Source organism: Macrosteles quadrilineatus, unplaced genomic scaffold, assembly GCF_028750875.1.
Source record: "Macrosteles quadrilineatus isolate MER2022 unplaced genomic scaffold, UCM_ALF_1.0 Scaffold_3__2_contigs__length_128488019, whole genome shotgun sequence".
In the NCBI taxonomy this organism is placed as follows: Eukaryota; Metazoa; Arthropoda; class Insecta; order Hemiptera; family Cicadellidae; genus Macrosteles; species Macrosteles quadrilineatus.
This window is the reverse complement of record NW_026542596.1, coordinates 62,741,840-62,758,402: the sequence shown is the minus strand read 5'-3', so window position 1 is coordinate 62,758,402 and position 16,563 is coordinate 62,741,840.

The window sequence follows — 16,563 nt, the reverse complement described above, 5'->3', positions numbered from 1 at the left end:
AAATATTTTATTATTTAAAATTCAGGGTATATAGAAGAATTCATTTTCTAATAAAAAATAAACATTGTTGTTTCGTTGTTTGAAGACATGAGCAAGATTTAAATATTCCAATATTCTAATGGAGTGTATTCAAAAAAAGCACATTGTTGTTTACTGAAGAAACAGATTTGTTGCATCGGTACTTCTGGTTTTTTACCCTCTTGTTTTTATTTCATACACAAGGTAAGGTAAACACCTTAAAACTGTCAAGTGTAAGTTCAAATAATTTATAAATAAAAAACATTGTTTTTAAACAAAACGTTTTAAACGCACTAAAAAGTAGAAAATAATTTATAAATATGTGGAGAGTATAAATACTTCTTAGATTTAAAACGAAAAACGTGGGGTGCATGCAATTGATAATAATACATTAGTTCAATAGGCGAAGGTAATTGTAAATTATCTATTGCATGCACCCCACGTTTTTCGTTTTAAATCTAAGAAGTATTTATACTCTCCACATATTTATAAATTATTTTCTACTTTTTGGTTCTTAATCTGTGTGGATTTAAAATCTATTTAAAGCATCTATATCAGATTAAGACAGAGACATGTGGGAAATCTAAGTTTTATTTGAGTTTCTTTTCATATAATTATGTATTAGGTTGAATGTATGGCCTACCTACTAACAATAAATAAATAAATCTATTTAATTTATTGTTTACTTTATAGAATAATAAATAAATAACAATTGACATTATTAACAAACACCTTTATATCTGCAATCAGATTATTTATCTTTATTTTGAAATGTTTGTTTGTATAAAGAATCTCTTGGGAGCATAACCTGTTCCTCTTAACCTCTGCTCTTCGAACTGTCAAATTTAAGTATTTACAGCTGACGTAAACTAATTGATATATTTACATTCTTTCAAAATGTAAACATGAAAAATTTGTAAGCCCGTGGGGCGTAGCCCTAGAGAAATATGAAAATTAAATTATATAATATTGCATTGTCATCCATTTGTGAGCTATGTTTCAAATTTCAAGTCTCTAGCTCATCGGGAACTTCGTTTAAAATTGATATCAAAATTTTTAGGAAAGCGAGCTAATAAAAACAAGCCAATGGGGCGTATCCCAAGGAAAAATCATCCATTTGTGAGCTATGTTTCAAGTTTCAAGTCTCTAGCTAATCGGGAAGTATCAAAGTTTGCAAGAAAGCGAGTTAATAAAAACGAGCCCATGGGGCCTAGCCCCATTTTTCAAGTCTCTAGCTCATCGGGAAGTTAGTATAAAATTGATTTCAAAATTTGTACCGGACAAGAAAGCGAGCTAATAAAAACGTTTTAAAAAGTATGAGAAAAAGATCTTTTCGTCATACTGCAGCAAAAACAGCCGTTTTTAATGCATGCGTTGAGGGTCTAAAGTCACATTTTTACTCTCTAGGGAGTAAAAATCATTTTTAATCTCCGGGGAGTGAAAATCAGCTGTTTTAAACAGTTGTAAATATGAATTGTGGCAATCGTATCGATCGAAATTATTTATCAATTGATTTGTTAGGTAAGGTTTTAGCATTGACTATTAGATACCGAAGTTTTTAGCCTATTGTTGTCGATTGCTCGACATTTCGATGGTATAAAAACACAATAGTAATAGACGAATTGATTGATCACTTACTAAACAGCTGCTAATTTGCATTGGCAGAATTGAAAACAAGCTGGAAGTCGTTTTTAGATTATCTTTACATAAAAATGATTTCTTCTAGCTTAGTTTTTGTTAATTAATGATGCAATACGACGAAAAATATAGTTCACCACACGGGCAAAAAGTGACTTTTTAACTCTCACTCTTTTTCCGACTTTGGCTTCGCCCCGATCGTAAATCTTGACCTCTGGTCAAGAGTCACTTTAGGCCCTAGTGATGAAATATACTGTTTTCTAGAGATTTATTTGCTCAAGACATCTGTTCATTAAAACATTGATAATATTATAAATTTCATTAAATTTGTAATGAGTTGTGTACAGTATCCTACCCACACTATAACGACAATAAATATAAGAGCAAAAGTAGGTTTTAGACAAAACATCTAATAGAAATCATGGCTTTATTTTTTTATATTAATTTTTTTAATGTGAAATTTAAATTGTCTGTTGGAGCTGCTCCAAAGTACAGCTTGCGCGTTATAACATATCTCGAAATCACTTTCTTCAAAATATCTATATCCGGAATGTCAAACCTATACAAGGGCTAAAAACTTAAACCTTGCGTGATTGTTCAACTTTGTTCTTAGGCTCTGGATTAGAAACTTTTCCTTTTAGAACTTTAAGAATCGAACAGGTGGTAAGTACACCTGAATTGAGTGATAAAAGTCGATATATGGTCTTAAATTAATGGACCCATTTAATAAAAAAAAAATAAAAATGCAGTTTTAACACTACTAAGATTTTGCACTATTACATATAGGAAATATTTATCAGTTATAACGTGTACATGCCCCTAAGTAATGATGTCAAAACCTTTGAAATCTGCATATTTTTGTGAAGTGGAATATTTTAATACCAACGTCAACAATATGCAAATGGAAACATATTCCATTTAACGACACATTTTTAGGCTTACACCTTTCTCTAGACATCAAGGTCATAGAAATAGTATATCACATTACATTATGCAAATACCTTTTTACATCTAACAAGAGAGTAGAGTCCATGAAAATTATTATTTATAATCTATTGTTTGCTGTAAAGGGGAAAAATCATCAAGTGTTTTGTTTGCTGTTTTAAATAGTGCTTCAAAATCAATTCATGAGCGAGTTTATCAAGTCATAGTGAGTTTACGTCACCTGATAGAGTATTGCTGTTACCTCATTATACTCGTTGGTAATAATTTAAAACCATTGGATATAATTACTTATCTAAATGTTTACTCACGTTTACAAAATGGTAATAATGTCATAATCACAGTTTAATGTACAAGAAGTAGAAAATGTTTGGTTTTACACTTGGTATAATCATATTATATAGGTAACATGTTTTATCTATGATAAAACATAGGCCTACTTACTTAGTAGATTTCTCATCCTTATGGAACATCTGGAGCCAATTTTATTGTTAGTTCTCTACGTTGCAATGTAGAGTTCGTGTTTTGTTAACAATATGTTTCTTGTTATTTCAGTATTTTAAAATATCGTTTTACCAAATAAAACTATATAATCATAAACAATAACTCGTTCCCTAGTTACCATAGCCAAGCAGTAAAGCACAAATCATTGAATAACCCTATAATAATATAAACAAAATTGTGTTTACACTAGCGATCAGTGGGTACTTTCTTGTTAAAGGGAACATTCATTATTATCGAAGATTTTTTCGATATATCGATACCTATTTTTGTTTTCCGATCCATTACAAATTGACAACTGATCTTGTTTATGCTAAAATAGTCTAATATATGGATTAAGAAATGAAACTGTTCTAAGCTAACCTAACATAACCAACCAAACTTGCTGTACCATTTAAAAATTCCGTTTGATAACAGAAAATGCAAGTTAAACACGGAATGTTTAAATGTTACAGCAAGTTTGGTTAGTTATGTTAGGTTATTTTTTTAGAACAGTTTCATTTCATTAATGTTTGTTGATACTGAACAATATTTTTTGTAGTTGTCAGCTGATATGTTTCAATTTGTTAATATCGATACATCGAGAAAAATCATCGATAATAATGAATGTTCCCTTTAACAGGAAAGTACCGATCAGTGTCACCGAACATGAACTAGACACGAAAAACAAGCTTCATAATTTACAATGGGAAGAGAAGTCTACTTGTGTTGGTTAGTCTATGGTATAATTTTCCATAAGTTTTAAGTTTACATCTGTTCTGATAATATGGGTAATGCCATGGATAACACATAGTCATTTAGTAGATTTACCATCCTATGGAACAGCTGAAGCCATATTTTATTGTTAGTTCTGTCCGGTTTTCTGTAGATGTCGTGTTTTGTTTACAATTTGTTTCTTGTTATTTCAGTAATTTAAAACCTCGTTTAACCAAATAAAACTATCTAATCATAAACAATAACTCGTCAACTACCTATATTACCAAACAGTGAGACACAAATAATGATAAACTAACCCTAAAATAGAAACAAATTGTATGACTAGCTGTACCCGCGGGCTTTGCCCCGTTTAACTTCATAAGTGAGCTCGTTCGCATAGCTCAATCACGTCCTGGTTGAAGTTCGTTCGCTACGCTCACTCACCTTTTGGTTGCAAATTAGCTGTTGTCATAAATGTAAAAGAAATAATAGTGCTACAACCTGTTGGTAATCCTTGTAACTTTAATGCTATTGAACATCATAGAACAGAACCAACTTGTTTAATTGAAACAGCTGTTAAGATTCATTAATTCCATTTAAATATAAGTACTCATAAGGTTAACATGGGAAACTCCAGAACCACTGGGGCGGAGCTTGAAAGTCCGATCAGAATAAAAACAGCTTAGTTTTCCTATTTAATGCCTAAAGAATCAGTGTACCAAATTTCAGCCTCCTAGGTAAATGGGAAATAAGAGAATTAGTGATAAGTGAGTGAGTCAGTCAGTGAGTTGTATATATAGACTAGCTGTACCCGCGGGCTTTGCCCCATTTAACTTCATAAGTGAGCTCGTTCGCATGGCTCAATCACGTCCTCGCTGCGCTCACTTGCCTTCAGGTTAGCTCGTTCGCTACGCTAACTCGCCTCCAGGTTGAAGTTCGTTCGCTACGCTCACTCTTCTTTTGGTTGCAAATTAGCTGTTAAATGTAAAAGAAATAATAGTGCTGCACCCTGTTGGTAATGCTTGTAACTTTAATAGATGAGTGAACGAAGTGAACGAATCTATGTATCGTGTATAGCGGAGTCGGAGAAAAGTTGTCCGCTGGAGTATGTGTGTGTGTGTGTTCGCACCTAAAACTCAAGAACCGTTGCACTTATAGCGTTCAAATTTTGCACAAATAGTTATGACACCAGTGTAAAGACACCATTAAAATTCTAGACGATTCCGCTCAGTAGTAATTATAAAATACTTAAAAAACATTTTTAAATTTGTCCCATAAGAATAACATTAGGAGCTACCTTCTTCTTCTTTTTATTTGTTTACGTTTTTCGACCAACAATTTAGTTGTCTACTTAAGACAGAGAGAACGACTTTTACTCTAAGCTCTTTCATTCATGGAGTAAACAGTTTGGCGTCTATGAATATATATCATTATAATTTCACAGCTTTCAGAATAATATTATTTAAGCTAATTAAATCTCACAACTTTCATAATAATAAATTGAACTTAACAATATTAGTCGGCAGTTATATACCGTTTATGTTCAGTATTAAAATTTCGCCTTTTAATTAAAAGTATATATGTATGTATGTATTTAGAACAAAGCAGCTTTTTACATTATTCAATTTATGTTGGCATTGAATATTAAATATTCAAAAATGTTGGTATATTTTTATACTAAAATGCTATGCGAAGGGGGGGGGACAGGTCCCCGACGTAGAGAGTAGTAAAGAAAGCGGAAAGGTGAGCAGTGAAAAGAAAGGAGTACGGAAACCCTTTATGACTGTTAAATTAACGTATCTGTAATACTTAAATGCTATGGAAAGATAGGGAAACAGGTCTACGATGTAGGAAGTAGTGAAGGAAATAGTGAAGGAAGTAGTCAAGGCGAGCGCTGCGGAGTGTGTGGGGACTTTATGACAGTTAGAATAATGTATCTGCAATTCTAAAAATGCTATGGGAAGGGAGAGAAACAGGTCCACGATGTAGGAAGTGGTGAAGGAAGTAGTCAAAGTGAGCAGTCCGGAGTGTGGGAAGCCTTTGTGACAATTAGAATAATGTATCTGCAATTCTAAAAATGCTATGGGAAGGGAGGGAAACAGGTTCACGACACTTAGGAAGTGGTGAAGGAAGTAGTCAAGGCGAGCATTCCGGAGTGTGGGAACCCTTTGTGGCAGTTAGATTAATGTATCTACCATAATAAAATTCTATAGGAAGGGAGGAAAACAGGTCCACGACGTAAGAAGCGGTAAAGGAAGTAGTCAAGGCGAGCAGTCCGGAGTGTAGAAACCCTTTGTGGCAGTTAGATTAATATAACTGCAATTCTAAATTCCAATAGGAAGGGAAGGAAACAGGTCCACGACGTCGGAAGCGGTGATGGAAGTAGTGAAGGCGAGCAGTCCGGAGTGTAGGAACCCTTTGTGACAGTTAGATTAATATACCTGCAATACTAAAATGCTATAGGAAGGGAGGGAAACAGGTCCACGACGTTGGAAGTGGTAATGGAAGTAGTCGAGGTGAGCATTCTGGAGTGTAGAAACCCTTTGTGACAGTTAGATTAGTGTAACTGCAATTCGAAAATGCTATGGGAAGGGAGGGAAACAGGTCCACGACGAAGGAAGCGGTGATGGAAGTAGTCAAGGCGAGCAGTCCGGAGAGTAGAAACCCTTTGTGACAGTTAGATTAATATACCTGCAATACTAAAATGCTATAGGAAGGGAGGGAAACAGGTCCACGACGTAGGAAGTGGTGAAGGAAGTAGTCAATGTGAGCAGTCCGGAGTGTCGGAAGCCTTTGTGACAATTAGAATAATGTATCTGCAATTCTAAAAATGCTATGGGAAGGGAGGGAAACAGGTTCACGACACTTAGGAAGTAGTGAAGGAAGTAGTCAAGGCGAGCATTCCGGAGTGTGGGAACCCTTTGTGGCAGTTAGATTAATGTATCTGCCATAATGAAATGCTATAGGAAGGGAGGGAAACAGGTCCACGACGTAGGAAGCGGTAAAGGAAGTAGTCAAGGCGAGCAGTCCGGAGTGTAGAAACCCTTTGTGACAGTTAGATTAATATACCTGCAATACTAAAATGCTATAGGAAGGGAAGGAAACAGGTCCACGACGTAGGAAGCGGTGATGGAAGTAGTCAAGGCGAGCAGTCCGGAGTGTAGAAACCCTTTGTGACAGTTAGATTAATATACCTGCAATACTAAAATGCTATAGGAAGGGAGGGAAACAGGTCCACGACGTAGGAAGCGGTGATGGAAGTAGTGAAGGCGAGCAGTCCGGAGTGTAGGAACCCTTTGTGACAGTTAGATTAATATACCTGCAATACTAAAATGCTATAGGAAGGGAGGGAAACAGGTCCACGACGTTGGAAGTGGTAATGGAAGTAGTCGAGGTGAGCATTCTGGAGTGTAGAAACCCTTTGTGACAGTTAGATTAGTGTAACTGCAATTCGAAAATGCTATGGGAAGGGAGGGAAACAGGTCCACGACGAAGGAAGCGGTGATGGAAGTAGTCAAGGCGAGCAGTCCGGAGAGTAGAAACCCTTTGTGACAGTTAGATTAATATACCTGCAATACTAAAATGCTATAGGAAGGGAGGGAAACAGGTCCACGACGTAGGAAGTGGTGAAGGGAGTAGTCGAGGCGAGGAGTCCGGAGTGTGGGAACCCTTTGTGACAGTTAGATTAATGTATCTGCAATAATAAAATGCTGTGAGAAGAGAGGGAAACAGGTCCACGACGTAGAAGTGGTAAAGGAAGTAGTCAAGGTGAACAGTCCAGAGTATGGGAACTCTTTGTGACAGTTAGATTAACGTATCTGCAATAATAAAATGCTATGAGAAGAGAGGGAAACAGGAAATACGTTACGTATATTACCAATGACTTTGGTTAATTAATGGACGAAGAGTTAAGATTGTTGTTGACTGAGATTTGGTTTTTTTAAGAGGTTGGTCCAGCCTCTTTTAACTTCGCCCATGCGTGGATCGTTTACAGCAAAGCAATTGGTGAGCCGGTACAGTACAAAGGTGAACTGTACTGATAAAATTTAGTGGCAGTGACCAGGATCCGAACTCACGACATCGCTGCCTTGGGCCCGAAGTTCGCGTGACGCTACCGACTTGAGTCACCGACTCACCATTATTTGCCCCGACTCATGGGTCGATTTGCCCATACAAATAACATTATTGTGTACACCAGTGACACCGGTAAGTGTGCTAGGTGTGGGTAAACTCTTTCATTATTGCGCTCATGTTCACTCATCCTGTTACGTGCAGAATAAGCGTACTACTAGTGCTATTGAACATCATAGAACAGAACCAACTTGTTTAATTGACACAGCTGTTAAGATTCATTAACTCCATTTAAATATGAGTACTCATAAGGTTAACATGGGAAACTCCAGAGCCACTGGGGCGGAGCCCGAGAGTCCTATCAGGAAATAACTTCTTGATCAGCATTGTACGTGTTATTAAATTTACGGAAAGTAAATAAAAGAAACGTCTTAAAACACTTAAAACATATATTTACGCTTATACTGTTACTCACAAGACGGTAAATATACAAAAAAGGTGGTAAGTGGTGATCGATTTCGATTGGACACTCCAATCATCATCAGACCCAATAGGCGAATGACAAGAATCTTGAATGGCGTCCCTACTTATACCCTATTGGCTATCGGAAGCACCGGCCAATACATTTTTATAAGTACAACTGGAATCAAAATGTATTTGTTCATTAATCAACTTATTTCTATCTTTACATTTTTCCTTATAAATATACAATTCTTCCCAAGCATTCATTACATATCCTTTCTTACAATTCTTTAAAATATCTAGACTATCCTCCATTTTTCCTAGTGAGTGCCCATTTTGTAACAGGTGTTGTGCGACATTTGATCTTTCCGGTTTGTTGTTCCTCCATGCAGATATGTGGTTTTTGAAGCGGTTAACGAAGTTCAGTCTGTCCAATGTAGAAGCTGTCACAATCGTTACAATTGATTTTATATATGCCTGAAGTGTCGAATTTGTTACAATCTTCTATTTTTGGATGCAGTATTTTACTCATGGTGTTCTGAGTCCTGTAGGCTATTGAAACTCCGTATTTCTTGAATCTGTTAGCAGTCCTTTGTGTTGTAGTCCCCGTGTAGCTAAATGTGATATATCTAGTGTTTTCCTCTTTTATCTCTTCTAAAGTTGTTCTGCTGTGAAGTGTATTCTGTCTATCGATTTTCCTCCTCGTCTTCCTTGCGATGTCCTCTATCGTCTTGGTCCGAAATCCATTCACTTGAGCGATCTTCTTAATGGTGTCCAGTTCTTTTAGCGAATTTCCCATATAGGGAATAAGCTATTACCGTAGTACTCATGGTAAGACCTGGACGCGGGACCGATTTTTTTTTTCGTTTTGAGGTCCCTAGAGGCCAAAAACACCATCCGTTCAAATTCATATATATATATATATATATATTTATATATATATATATATATATATATATATGTGTCCGTCAGCACGATAACTCGAGCAAAAATGATCCGATTTTGATGAAATTTGGTACAAACGTGTAAACGTACGTTTATTCGAACGAGTTCGCGATCCAGCATGATCGGACCATGGGAACGGGTGTTTACGGGGGGTTTTATGGGGTAAAAATAGGTTTTTCCCATTTTTGACCCAAAAAACACAAAATTTAGCAATTTATTTCCAAACCATTTTTTAGAGCTTAAAAAAACAAATAATTTAGTATATTGAAGCGTTATTATGCGCCTAATGGTTACGGAGAAAATTCCAAAAAATTGTAAATTTAAAATTCCCATGTTATTCTTATGGAGAATGAGTAAACTATTGTAGTTTGCTTGTTTATGAACATATTTTGATCAAATTTGGAAAATGTTTTTATTTCTTACTAACTATTAACATTTTACAAAAAAAAAACAGTTTTACCCTCCCTGATGCAGCAAACCTAAGTACTTGTTAAACTAATTCTATTTAAATCGGGAATAAATGCTATATTTTTAAGTAGACAGTTCAGTGTAAATCCAATCAGTCAAATGGAAATTCGCTTAGTCTGCAGGTTTGCTGCGGCGGGGGTATTTTCCTATTGGCTTGGCTAAGTGGGATCTTATAGGCTCGGTACAGCATAGATCTAAAGGCTGCGGTATTGTGGATTGTCGGATGGATTGACTTGTTGTTGATTGTAGTGTCCGTTTGCGTAGGTTTCCTGTAGATGTCAAACTCTATCTTGCTGTCTTTTCTCTCTAATGTGAGGTCCAGGAAGTTGATCTTTTTGTTTTCTTCAAACTCGTTGGTAAAGGTGAGGTTCGGGTGGTGGCTGTTTAGTGTCTGCATCATCGTTTCGTGCTCCTGCTCCTGGGCTTGTCTGAAGATAACAAGAATGTCGTCTACATATCTAACATACAGTTTTACATCATGATTTTTTCTTAAATTCGTTAACATTTCTTTTTCCTGATGCTGTAAAAATATTTCTGACAAAATTGCTGAAAGTGGACTTCCCATAGCTAAACCATCTGTTTGTTCGTAAAATCTATTGTTAAATCTAAAATAATTTTGCTTCAAAACAGTCACAAGTAATTTTACAATCTGATTGGCATATTCATCGTCTAAACTATTCTGTAAAAGCCTACATTTAACAAGATCTACAGTTTCGGATACAGGTATGTTTGTGTACAGATTTGCGATATCAAATGAGACTAGCCTACTATTCGAATCTATATCTATGTTCTTGACACGTTCAACAAATTCATAACTATTCTTTACATTGTATACATATTCTTATTCTAAATCATTGCTGAGCTTACTTGCTAACAATTTTGAAACATTGTAGGTAGGAGCACATTTAAAGTTAACTAATGGTCTGATGGGTACATTCTTCTTGTGTATTTTTGGGATCCCTTTCATCACGGGCGCTTTAGAATTTAGGATGTTCATCTTCTGTCGATATTCTACGGGAATCACTCTGGTGCATCTCTTCACCAGAGAATATCGTATAAACACCAAAGAGAGCTGTCCGACGTCGTGAAGAGATGCACCAGAGTGATTCCCGAAGAATATCGACAGAAGATGAACATCCTAAATTCTAAAGCGCCCGTGATGAAAGGGATCCCAAAAATACACAAGAAGAATGTACCCATCAGACCATTAGTTAACTTTAAATATGCTCCTACCTACAATGTTTCAAAATTGTTAGCAAGTAAGCTCAGCAATGATTTAGAATTAGAATATGTATACAATGTAAAGAATAGTTATGAATTTGTTGAACGTGTCAAGAACATAGATATAGATTCGAATAGTAGGCTAGTCTCATTTGATATCGCAAATCTGTACACAAACATACCTGTATCCGAAACTGTAGATCTTGTTAAATGTAGGCTTTTACAGAATAGTTTAGACGATGAATATGTCAATCAGATTGTAAAATTACTTGTGACTGTTTTGAAGCAAAATTATTTTAGATTTAACAATAGATTTTACGAACAAACAGATGGTTTAGCTATGGGAAGTCCACTTTCAGCAATTTTGTCAGAAATATTTTTACAGCATCAGGAAAAAGAAATGTTAACGAATTTAAGAAAAAATCATGATGTAAAACTGTATGTTAGATATGTAGACGACATTCTTGTTATCTTCAGACAAGCCCAGGAGCAGGAGCACGAAACGATGATGCAGACACTAAACAGCCACCACCCGAACCTCACCTTTACCAACGAGTTTGAAGAAAACAAAAAGATCAACTTCCTGGACCTCACATTAGAGAGAAAAGACAGCAAGATAGAGTTTGACATCTACAGGAAACCTACGCAAACGGACACTACAATCAACAACAAGTCAATCCATCCGACAATCCACAATACCGCAGCCTTTAGATCTATGCTGTACCGAGCCTATAAGATCCCACTTAGCCAAGCCAATAGGAAAAAAGAACTGGACACCATTAAGAAGATCGCTCAAGTGAATGGATTTCGGACCAAGACGATAGAGGACATCGCAAGGAAGACGAGGAGGAAAATCGATAGACAGAATACACTTCACAGCAGAACAACATTAGAAGAGATAAAAGAGGAAAACACTAGATATATCACATTTAGCTACACGGGGACTACAACACAAAGGACTGCTAACAGATTCAAGAAATACGGAGTTTCAATAGCCTACAGGACTCAGAACACCATGAGTAAAATACTGCATCCAAAAATAGAAGATTGTAACAAATTCGACACTTCAGGCATATATAAAATCAATTGTAACGATTGTGACAGCTTCTACATTGGACAGACTGTGAACTTCGTTAACCGCTTCAAAAACCACATATCTGCATGGAGGAACAACAAACCGGAAAGATCAAATGTCGCACAACACCTGTTACAAAATGGGCACTCACTAGGAAAAATGGAGGATAGTCTAGATATTTTAAAGAATTGTAAGAAAGGATATGTAATGAATGCTTGGGAAGAATTGTATATTTATAAGGAAAAATGTAAAGATAGAAATAAGTTGATTAATGAACAAATACATTTTGATTCCAGTTGTACTTATAAAAATGTATTGGCCGGTGCTTCCGATAGCCAATAGGGTATAAGTAGGGACGCCATTCAAGATTCTTGTCATTCGCCTATTGGGTCTGATGATGATTGGAGTGTCCAATCGAAATCGATCACCACTTACCACCTTTTTTGTATATTTACCGTCTTGTGAGTAACAGTATAAGCGTAAATATATGTTTTAAGTGTTTTAAGACGTTTCTTTTATTTACTTTCCGTCCTATCAGGATGAAAACAACTCAGTTTTCCTAATTAATGCCTAAAGAATCAGTGTACCAAATTTCATCCTCCTAGGTAAATGGGAAGTAAGAGAATTAGTGATGAGTGAGTGAGTGAGTGAGTGAGTGAGTCAGCCAGTCAGTGAGGGCTTTGCCTTTTATATATTTAGATAATGCTTATCCAAGTGAGTCAAAGCCACTATTTCTACTTTATAAAGTAGTTTAAGAGCCAGGAACTAATATTAATACATTTAAACGTCTTTTAGAACCACAATATAATACCTCTTCAGTGGTCTGGTTAATTAAGATGACTGTAGTAACTTACGTGTATAGGATACGCCTATTAGTGTAACAAAGCTTGTACACTCCATCTGGTAAAAATATATAATTTTCTGAATATAACAACAATTAATTGATGTACTGGAACAACGTGTATAAATAAGCATGGTAAGAAAATAATGACTATGGGTAACCCATAGTGTAACCAAAATAAGCTGATTTTAAATTTACACCAGAGTATAAGAAAACAGTTTTCATTGTTTATTTTAAGATATATTTTTTCCTAGATTAGAATAATATCTAAATAAATAATAATATATAATAAAGAGGTTTTTCAATTTCAACCAGAAGTGAGTAAATTCTTAACTCTTCAGGTTGAAGCTGTCAAAAGTTAAACATCTGCTACTAGCAGCTGCCCAAGGCAGACTTGCGATGAGCTTTGAAAATCTACCTCAGAAAGGTTTATTAGTTTATCATTACTACTGTTATATTATAGCTACTGATATTGAATTGCACTATATTATCACCAATAAAATACATCAACAGTACTAGTTTCATAATATGATTGTCTGTCCAAACGAGTAAATTCAGTTGACCTTTGTTCTGCCACAACCACCAGTTATTTGTGTTTTCTGGCACACTTTTTGTAACAAGCTTGTGTACAATGAAATAACACCAACAGGTATGCATGTGTGACCTATACAGTTTGATATGATTATCAAGTCATGTAAATTTCTTTATCAACTAATGGTTATGATTAAAGTCATCTAACACTAAGTATGTAGTCAAAATGAACATCCTTATGTATAATACGTGAAGGCAATTTCTACGAAACACTACTCCTCCGATAAAGATGGACGGATTTGTACAAACGATGTGTACATTAAGTATTTTTTGTGTAGACGCCCCCTTTCACCGATTCCTGTAATAAAAGTCTTCGGCCTTTGCCCCACAAGTCATCAAAATCCCAATGTATTTCTTGTTTATTTAATAGTCTGACAATGTATCTAGGAATTATCCTACAATACGTCATCCAGGGTTATTAAAAAGAATTGTGTAAGACTAAACGATTGGTTGTCTGTTTCCGTTATTTCAAAAAGATTATCGTTACACCAATGGAAAAGAGTGTTTATACGTTTGATTTTACAAGGTTGTGTTTTGATGTTTAGTCTCAGTTGGTTAGTTGAGTTCCACGAAGCCTGCCAACAAATGGCTACAAAAAAAAAACAAAAAAAGCATTTTATGTTTTATAATAACTTACTTGTACTAATGCCTTTTGTTAGTGTTCAGCGTAACTTACTGGCCAAATTTATGAAGGAGGCTCCTCGTCAGAACTGCATAGCAGGATGAGGCAATTTAAGGCAACTTTATGTTTGTGTGCCGGGAAGAGTTCGGGCCGTCCTCAGACTCCGCCAGATGCTGTGGAGAGAATTAAAGCAGAGATATAAAGTCAATGATTAAAGCTACATTTGCGCGGGGGAGCTGGTAGGGAATTTCACATACCTAGAAACCACGGTTTTACGCAAGCGTTTGAGACGGAACCCGTACTTGTTATTACAAACATTGAATCTTAGACAAGCCAAAACCAACAGACGTTTGCCATTTTAGCGTCGATTCTTGTTGATATTTTTTAATTTTAAAGAGACGCTTTGTTGTACTTAACTAAGAAACTGATACAAAACACGACCTTTTCAAAAAACTATAAACACGCCATTTCCTTTGGTGTGTCAATCAGCTGTTTGAAATCACGAAAACGGACGTGATCACTTTTAAAGCAAAGCTCAATAAAGAAGTCCAAGTAAAATATTTCACGGAATTTCTAATTGAGGAAAATTACATAAATCACAAAAATAGGTAATAAAGTACAAGAATAAAAAAAAGCTTCTGAGGTGTTTTACAAAGAATTATTAACTTTAAATAGCGTAAATGTTGTTATACTTATTTTAATTAGATCAGTTGTTAAAATTTAAAGTTCTATTAACATAAACAATTGTTTTATTATTTTACAATATAGGCCTACAGGGTGAAAAAAATTTCAACGGTCGGTTGATTACAAAAATAAAAAAAATTATTTAAATAATATAGATAGAGCTACTAAAGATGAAGATAATATAAACAGAGCTAAATATTATGTCTATGGAAGGTCAATACGTGGGTTTTACAGGTTTTACCCAATCCTAATTTCAAAAGACACTGTTTGATGAAGCGTTGTAGAACAGTTTTCCGTTATAAGCATGTCAATGTCATATCGATCAACTTGAGCTGATATACTTCCAAATACACTTTATCTCACAACTCTGTTAGTAACCTTTTCGGCAAAATGTGGTTTTAATAAGTATTTAGGATATAGTTGCGCCAGTTTTTAAGCTGCGCACGTCACTAATTGTTTTCCTGTGACGTGTCTGTCCTGTATTTATATACATAACTAGCTGTTGGCCCGCTCTTCACTCGGGCAATTTGTTTAAAGTTAATTCATCAATAACAATAAATCTATGTTCGGAATCGGGACCCTTAACGAGACCTCATCGCTACCGCAACACAACCATCCCCCTACAAAAAAGTCGCTCAAACCAGGGGTCAACAGCTCTCTGACCGATATACAATGGGGAATAATGGAGCAAGTGCCGGAAATTAACTTTCGGTATGAGTTATGAACGATACTTTTCATCACGAAGCAAAAATACACAAACACAGAATAACAGACCTCAGTAGAATTACAACTATTTTATTTCTCAATTAATTTGTTTGAACATCAAAATAAAATAAAATGTTCTAAAAGGAAACCAACGTATATTTTCGATAAATCTTTTAAACATAAAAAAGGAAAATAGTCTAAAGAAAACCTAGGCCTTCTCCAAACAATTTTTTAACATAAAAATAAAAGAATAAAACAACTTTTAACAGCTGAGTCAAATCATTAAATTTGACCGTAACAAAATACTAGCTCGCGTAGTGAGTAAATGGAGAACTAATCGAGAGCGAGGGAAAGTAAGTTTAGAGCGAGGGGAAATCAGCTGATCGTTTTTCCCTCGCCCTAAATTGGAGCTTAGGAAACAACTACTTTCACTGATATCAGCTGTTATACAAAATAGTTACTATTGTTGTTTATGTATAAGTGATGAAAAACATCTTTCTACCAGTATAAGAAGATTTTCCCTGCGATGCACACGAGCTGAGATAACAGGTTTTCAAGAAACATGCTTGCCTAATATAAGATAAATTACCAAAACATTTCCATAAGAATAACATTGGAACTTTCAGGGCTTTTAGCATTCATCCCTTTATTAAAATCATTATGAAAACTGTTTAACTTTTCTTTTTTTACCTGAATAGTGAGTATACCACATTTCAGCCAGCTACTCTGGAGTTAGTGAATTAGTGATGAATCAGTCAGTCAGTCAGTCAGTGAGTAACAACTCATTTGAAAATTAAAAAATATAACATAGGTCTTATGGTTGCCAAGTAACTATGTTGGTTGAAAAAAATAGCAAGGCAAGAGTAAACAAAATAATTGTCACATGTGTTTATACAAGCCATCCACAGTACACTAACAAAATAACAAAATACAGTAGAAAAAAACATCAGTTGTAACTATTGAGCAAAGATTACACTGAAGATTATTCGATATAGGGGAAAATATTGTCGATTAAATAATGATTATTTTACTTAATGTGTACCACCAAAACTTAATCCTCGAAGTACTGTGACAATCCAAGTA